This window comes from Canis lupus, chromosome 25, assembly GCF_011100685.1.
Source record: "Canis lupus familiaris isolate Mischka breed German Shepherd chromosome 25, alternate assembly UU_Cfam_GSD_1.0, whole genome shotgun sequence".
In the NCBI taxonomy this organism is placed as follows: Eukaryota; Metazoa; Chordata; class Mammalia; order Carnivora; family Canidae; genus Canis; species Canis lupus.
In genome coordinates, this window is record NC_049246.1 from 45,681,051 (window position 1) to 45,688,383 (window position 7,333).

Consider the following 7,333-nt stretch of genomic DNA (forward strand, 5'->3'; position numbering starts at 1 on the left):
GGAAAGCAGTGGTGGGGCCTTTTCACATTCACATTGGTTCCCCAATCCCATTCTAACAGCGTATTACAGGCTGTACATATGTACATTGCTGAGGTAGGACTGCGTAAAGTTTATAGACTGCCTTTCTGACTAATTGTAATAGATTGAATTGTACCTTCCCCTTCCCCCAAAAGACATATCTTCCCAGAACCCATGAATATGACCTGATTGGAAAAAGGGTCTTTGCCAATGGAGTTCATTTAAGGATCTCAAGATGAGAGCATCTTGATTTTAGGGTAGGTCCTAGATCAATGACAGGTGTCCTTTCAAAGAGGAGAGAACACAGAGACACATAGGGGAGAAAGCCGTGTGAGGACATAGGTGGAGATGGGAGTCATGTAGCCCCAAGACAATGAATGTCTGGAACCACCAGCAGCTGGAAGAGGCAAGGAAGGAGTCTTCCCTGGAGACTTGGTCAGAAGCATGGCTCTGCTGACATGTTGGCTGATACCCTGGTTTCAGACTTCCAGCCTCCGTGAGTGTGAGTCAATATATTTCTGTTGTTTTAATCCACCCATTTGTGGTAATTTGTTATGATAGCCCTAGAAACCTAAAACATGAATTACTTTATAAACATTTTCATGCTACGAGATAGTATGGTAATTATTTTTAACAGCAGCACACTATTCTATAGTTTGAGGAAGCCAATCAATCTTCTATAGCAAGATATTTAATATTTTATTTATTTATTTTAAAGATTTTATTTATTTGAAAGAGAGAGGGAGAGTGAGAGACAGCGAGAGAGCACCAGCTGGGAAGAGGCAGAGGGAGAAGCAGATTCCTTGCTGAGCAGGGAGCCCAATGCAGGGCTCAATCCTAGGACCCTGAGATCATGACTTGAGCCAAAAGCAGACACTTAACCAACTGAGCCACCCAGGCACTCCCATATTTAATATTTTAAAATTGAACTAACTAAATAGCAAGGAATTAAATTCACTTAAATATACATTTTGAGTATCTGATGGTGTCCTTAGGAAGATCATCTAGAAGTGGAACTACTGGGCAGCCCTGGTGGCCCAGCGGTTTAGTGCCGCCTTCGGCCTGGGGTGTGATAATGGAGACCGGGGATCGAGTCCTGCATCGGGCTCCCTGCATGGAGCCTGCTTCTTCCTCTGCCTGTGTCTCTGCCTCTCTCTCTCTCTCTCTCTCTGTCTGTCATAAATAAAAAAATACAAAATCTTTACAAGTGGAACTATTTGGTCAAAGCACACACCCTCCACTCACATGAGCCTCTCTTGCAAGAAGCTGACTGCTCAAAGCCTGTAATTTCTGTAAATATTATTTTACACTACTTGGTATAGGATGTGTAATAACTCTGACTCATCTGTAGGACAATGCTTACAAATACTGTCCTTGTGAACATGAAATATAATCCTCTGAGGACCAGTAACCTAGCACTTAGCAGTCCATGCTTCCCTCTGATACGTTTTAATCAACATTAGCTCATGTCCGTCCATCTCAGTGTCAGACATGTATTTAAAATATGTTTCATTGTGCCTTTTCTTTTATTGGTCTCCACTCTAATAGCAAAGCCCTGGGGCATCTGAGTGACTCAGTCAGTTAAGTGCTGCCTTCAGCTCTGGTTGTGATCCTGGGGTTCTGGGATGGAGCCTGGTATCAGGCTCCCTGCTCAGGAGGGCATCTGCTTCTCCCTCTGCCCCTGCCCCTCAATTCATGGCCTCTCTCTCTCTCTCTCTCAAGTAAATAAATAAAATCTTTTAAAAAATTTAAAAGAATAACAGCAAACCCTTAGCTATAGCCAGTCATTCTTAAGCAACCAGAATATAACAGTTGCATGGGCAGCTCACTCCTCAGTCCCCAAGTTTGAATAACATGACCATACTGGCTGCCACATGTAATGTTAGCCCAAGAAGTCTGTGGGCATCATTGTTCTGAAGAAGACAGCATGGAAAAATCACTGAAAAATGTATTTATCTAGAAGCAAAGGATTTGTGATTCAACTTGTATTTTGCTAACATCAAATTATTTTTACTCGGGAATGTTTTCAAGTATCATTTCACCTTGGTGACATACCTGGTCAATGAGGGTAATGCGCCAAAAAAACTAAGATTCGAGGATTCTATTCTCCTGCTGATGTTTGAAGAGCCCATTTGAAGGGCATTGGCATATTCATTGCTAAGTATTGGAGCAAATGTATCTGAGCCACATCAAACTGTCCTATGTGCTCAAAGGTGATACCTGAAGTCAAGCTCTTGCCAAAATAACTATCACAAAGATCGTGACTGTATTAAACAGAAACAATTGTTCTGGGAGCCTACCTCAGTTTTTCAGCTGAATGAAACATTTTATTATTATATGAACTACCATCTTGACACAAAAGGTTATAATTAAAAGCAATAAAATAAATCATATAATCATTATCAAACCAACAATTGTGTCTCATTTGTAAATTTATAAGAGACTGTGGCCTGCCATAAACTTACAAAATGTGTCTATGTAATTCTGACCTGGAATCTGAAAATTACTTTAAAAATTTAATGTAGAGAGAAGCTGTTTAGTATAATCAAATACGAGATGCCTTAGTTGTTTGGCCAATAACTATTGGGCAATGCTCCTTCTTGATTCTAAGAAAGAAACACAACACACATGCACATCCACACACCCAGGCACTTAAGTATGCATAAACACATGCAGCCACATACACTAAAAAGTTTGCAACAGATGCAGACCAGAGCCTCCACCTTCCTCTACTTTAGGAAGGGGTAACTGCACCATGAATCTTGAGGAAAGGTGTGTAGCCATAAAGCTATCATAGAGAAAAATGACAATTGCATGTAACACCCTTTTGAGGTTGTGGGGAGCCAATAGATATGGGTCCTCAGGGTGTGTGCAGTATCATTAGAAGATCCAGGGTTGACTTGTTAAATTATTTCTCCTTAATATTATGTTGCAATCTGGTTTCCTTCATCTTTCAAAGTTTTGACTTGTTTATGTCATTTCATAAAGTTTGCTGGGTCTTTGGAGTTGGGTGAGCTTCAGAGTAGGAGTCTTCTGTCCTCCTGGAAACCGAGGGCAGAGTGTCCACAGCCGGCTGGACCACCCAGTGACCGTTCCAGAAATGGGCATGTGAATCCATTCCAGTCAGGGACAAGCAAGGAAGAGCGTGCTAGAAGCTGCTGGATATGTCTTCTTGTGTTATGGGTCTTTCTTCTACAAAGATGAAGTTGACAGAGAGCAGAAGGCATTGCTAAGAGAATCTGAGGCATGGAACCAGGGCCAGTTCAGTTCAGTTCAGCCCAGGCTGGTCCTATACCTGCACTTCCAGAGCCGATCCATTCTTTATTGTTCAAGTTGTTTTGGGCTGACCATTATGGCAGGGGGTTGTGTGATACATTATCACATTTGGTTCATCTCATTTTATACAAGAAACCAGAGCCCATTAGGTCATGGCTGCAGGGCTTTGCTCAAGAACATCAGCTGCTTGCACAAAGACCAGCAACCAGGGCCCAGTCTCCTGATGACCAGACTGCAGCCCGTACAAACTTGAGCAGACCTTGCACATATTTTTTCAAACGTTGTGCTTTGGTGCATCAATGGGCTTCTCTGGTGAGGGTCTTTAATGATCAGAGAAAGTAGATAAAGTCAGCAGTGCTTGTCTGGGAGACCATATCTCGATGATCCAGTTTACTGAGATTCTTCTTAATCCTTGCTCACGCACCAAGGTACTTGCCTAATGAATAACATTTTAGAGTTTTGATATTGATGGGCAAGCTAATTAAGATTCCTCTTCTCCAATTAGTTCTTGCCTTTTGATTAGGATGTTTCTGCCTGTTGCTGTTGTAATGTTCAAAAAGGGATTCAGGTTCCTGAGGACATCTTGCACACATACCCACTCTAGCCTTTGCCTTGTGAGGAAGAAGAGGAGAAGAGGGGCTGCAGACAACGTCTTTCCCATATGCTTAGACTTTTTTCAGAGAGATGTAGATCCTCCCTTCTTTGTCTCTCTTCCCTTTGTGGCTTAACATTACCCTACTCCTGATTCCATCCCCTAATAACACACCTTTTGCTATTGTTGTTCAAGGCATTATATTAAAGGACAGAGGTCCAAGACCATGAACCAGGCAACATGGTTTTAACACTTGGAAATGACCATGTGTGGGTCATTCCCATGACACCCTGAAACACTTCTCATTCCCAGGCCTCCCCTTGCTCATCTGAATATGAGGACCACAACACTCTCCAAGCACATCTCCTGCCCAAGCTGCTTGGCACTCCTGGTCTTGCTATGCTGATCCATTAGTTCATGGACACATGTTACACATGTATGTAAAAGGCACATTGCCAGGGAGGAGCTATGAAAGTAGATTTTGGAACATTATCTGAGGGTATCTTGTAACCATTATAAAAATCCTCATGTGGAAACTACATCAAACATTGTATTTCTTCTTAAACTACTGTCATCGCCCAGGTCCATAAACTTCCCAGCTGTCCTATTACTCACATCAGTGGTACAAACAAAATGCTATCCTTTTCATGCTCTGCCACCTTCCTCCACTGAGAAATAATTGTGTCAACTGGAAATATTATAAAGGTCATCTGGCTGAGGCATTTATTCTACATTATGCATCATCGGGTTTTACAAGAGATTGACATCCCTGACAATTCTCACTTTTTGTTTTGTGTCTAATCAGTCACACATGGATCAGGAATAACATAAACCTTTACTCACTGTAAAGAAATCATGGTCAGATGAAGCTTGTTTAATTCAGAGAATGGCATCATGTAGTTAAAAGCCTCCTTGTATTTATTATGGCTTGATTTTTTTTTGGTCCTTCCCTCCCTATCAACCACCAAAAAGAAAAAAAAAAAAGATATGTGAGGTCTGAACTCCAGTGCCTCTGAATTATTTGGAAATAGGGTTACTGTAGATGTGGTTGAGATGAGGTCGTGTGGGAGTAGGATGTTCCTCATCCGGTATGACTTGTGTTCTTATGAGAAGATGGCCATGTGCAGACAGACACACAGAGAAGGGCCTGCGTAGGTGGAAGTAGAGAATGGAGTAATGCAGCCATGAGCCGGGGAACACCAGGGACTGCAACTACCACCAGAAGACAGGAAGAGGTAAGGAAGGATCCCTTTTCAGGTTTCAAAGAGTGCATGTCTTTGCCCACACATTAATTTCAGACTTCCAGCCTCCAGAGCTGTGAGAGAACCAATTTCTGTTGTTTAAGCCACCCAGTTTCTGGAAATTTGTTATGGCAGCCCTAGAAAACTAATACCGTATATATGTTTGGGAAGTCAGCACTTGGGACTTCCCAAGTTTGGGAAGCAGAAGTTTTCCAAATGCTGTTGTGTTACGTATCTGTTTCTGTGTGACAAGTTACTTCAGTTTTGTGGCTTAAAACAACACAACTTATTATCTCACAGTTCCTATGGGTCAGAAGTCTGGGTGTGGCTTAGCTGGGCCTTCTGTTTCCCCGTCCCTCACAGGTTGCACTTGAGTTGTCAGCCAGGTGTGAGGCTGAGTGCTCATCTGAAGGTTCAACTGGGACAGGGTCAATCATAGACTGATGTTGGCATCTGGTTCCAGCTGAAGGACAACAGAGGAGGCCCGGGCTCCTCATCCTTTACTCTATGAGAGCTTCCTGCCATCTGCCTCATTTTGCAGTTCTTGCCATGGAGACTGCTCATACCACGGAGTGTTAAATAAAATGTGTCTGTATCATCAAAATTGTCTACTGTAATCATTCTCTAACATATACTAATATGAACTGAAGTCTCTGAAGACACAGAGAGGGTGTGCAGCATTTTGAAGGGCAGCAGAACATGGTACTCCAAAATATATTTCTTTGGCATAAGGATTATTTTGAGCTGATTATTTTGAGAAATAGCAGACCCAGGAAAAACTCTGAATATGGAGTTGAAATTACCTTTTTTTTAAAAGGGGAAGTGACCATGTATAAAGGAAATCTCCATTTGTCTAAGTGTCTTTTTCTCAGTACCAGGAAGAGAAGGATGGCTCCAAGTCACCAGAAACTTCTTTCAGTGGAGAAGTCACCAGTCAAACCTGCATAACATCCTTGCCCTCATTTACCATGGCTTTCCTAGCAACCTGTCTGTGACTGGCCTCTCCTACCCCAGCTCATATCTTTCTTCCTTTTGCCTCTAGCTAAAGATGGTATCTTAGCTAAAGATGGTATCTTAGGCCACCTGGGGAGTTGCTCACTTTTCCTTGGGTATATCTCATTTATATGAGGTATACATATTAGTCAACTTCAGTTTGTTTTTCTCTGTTCATCCGTCTTTTATTTAGCTGCCTCAACAAAGAACTGAGAAGGGTAGGGGGAAAATTATCTTTCCTCCTTTACAATTCCCTAAGCTTATTTGATTGGACTTCCCCTCCCTTTCTGTTTTGGGGAACTTTCCAAGGGATGCTTTGGGAAGTGCTAATCTAGAGTTATATTTTACTAAGTAAAATTTAAACCCACTACAGTTGCTTGTTCTGGCTCTGGGGTTCAGGGAAGATGTGTTCTTGGCATTGCAACTTGGAATTCAAGATTCATTTTCCATGAAACAATGCAGCTAGATGTAGTTGAAATAGTATGATTAGAGCTGTAATTTGGGTGTATGTGGGTAAAACAAGCTTTTGTGGACTAGTATGGAAACCAAACCACCAGGGATAGAGCTGTCACTAGAGAAGAATCCACTCGGGGTTGCACACAGATTAGAAACATACATGTGGAATTCATCCCAGGCTTCACTGGGGAGCTGACTGCATTGGAGTTCTTGAAGTAAAGGTTTTTATCAAGCTGAAAATATGCACCCATTTTTTTGAATGACTGAACCTAACATGAATGGTTTTTACTTGTTGCCAACTTATGTGCCTTGAAATCCTGAGATGTTATTTCTTATTGAATTTTTCTTAAGAATTAAAAAAAAATCCTGAGTAAATGTCTTACAATTATAATCAACTTTAATTACTTGTTGCTATGGAGTTTTGCTTGGTTACAAATTCTTCATCTGCTGTTCCTAATTCAACTCAAATTTCAGCAGCTGAAAGGATAGTCTGATTCTAATGAGACAATACATATATTTTTTTAACAGGTTTAGTCTTCATTCCAGCAATACCCACCCAAGGAGTGCCAAGAAAAGAAAATGTGGGAGGGGGGAGATTTTTCCTTCTACCGTTCTAGGTTTTTTGACTGGTCTCATAATCAAATTAACATAAGACATATTAACAGGAGAGAAACAAATTTAATTATGTATGTAGGGGTCCCCTTAAAAATATGAGACCTGAGGACAAGCTGGACAACTGAGGCTTATATGTCATATT

At 41.4% G+C, this 7,333-nt stretch overlaps 1 long non-coding RNA gene across 1 annotated transcript; it reads left to right on the plus strand.

Moving 5' to 3' along the window:
• Positions 1–4,959: 4,959 nt before the first annotated feature.
• On the plus strand, positions 4,960–5,731 carry LOC119865860. Its single transcript, XR_005378283.1, has 2 exons — positions 4,960–5,121; positions 5,491–5,731. It is a non-coding gene; the product is annotated as an uncharacterized LOC119865860 (long non-coding RNA).
• The last annotated feature ends 1,602 nt before the right edge of the window (positions 5,732–7,333 follow it).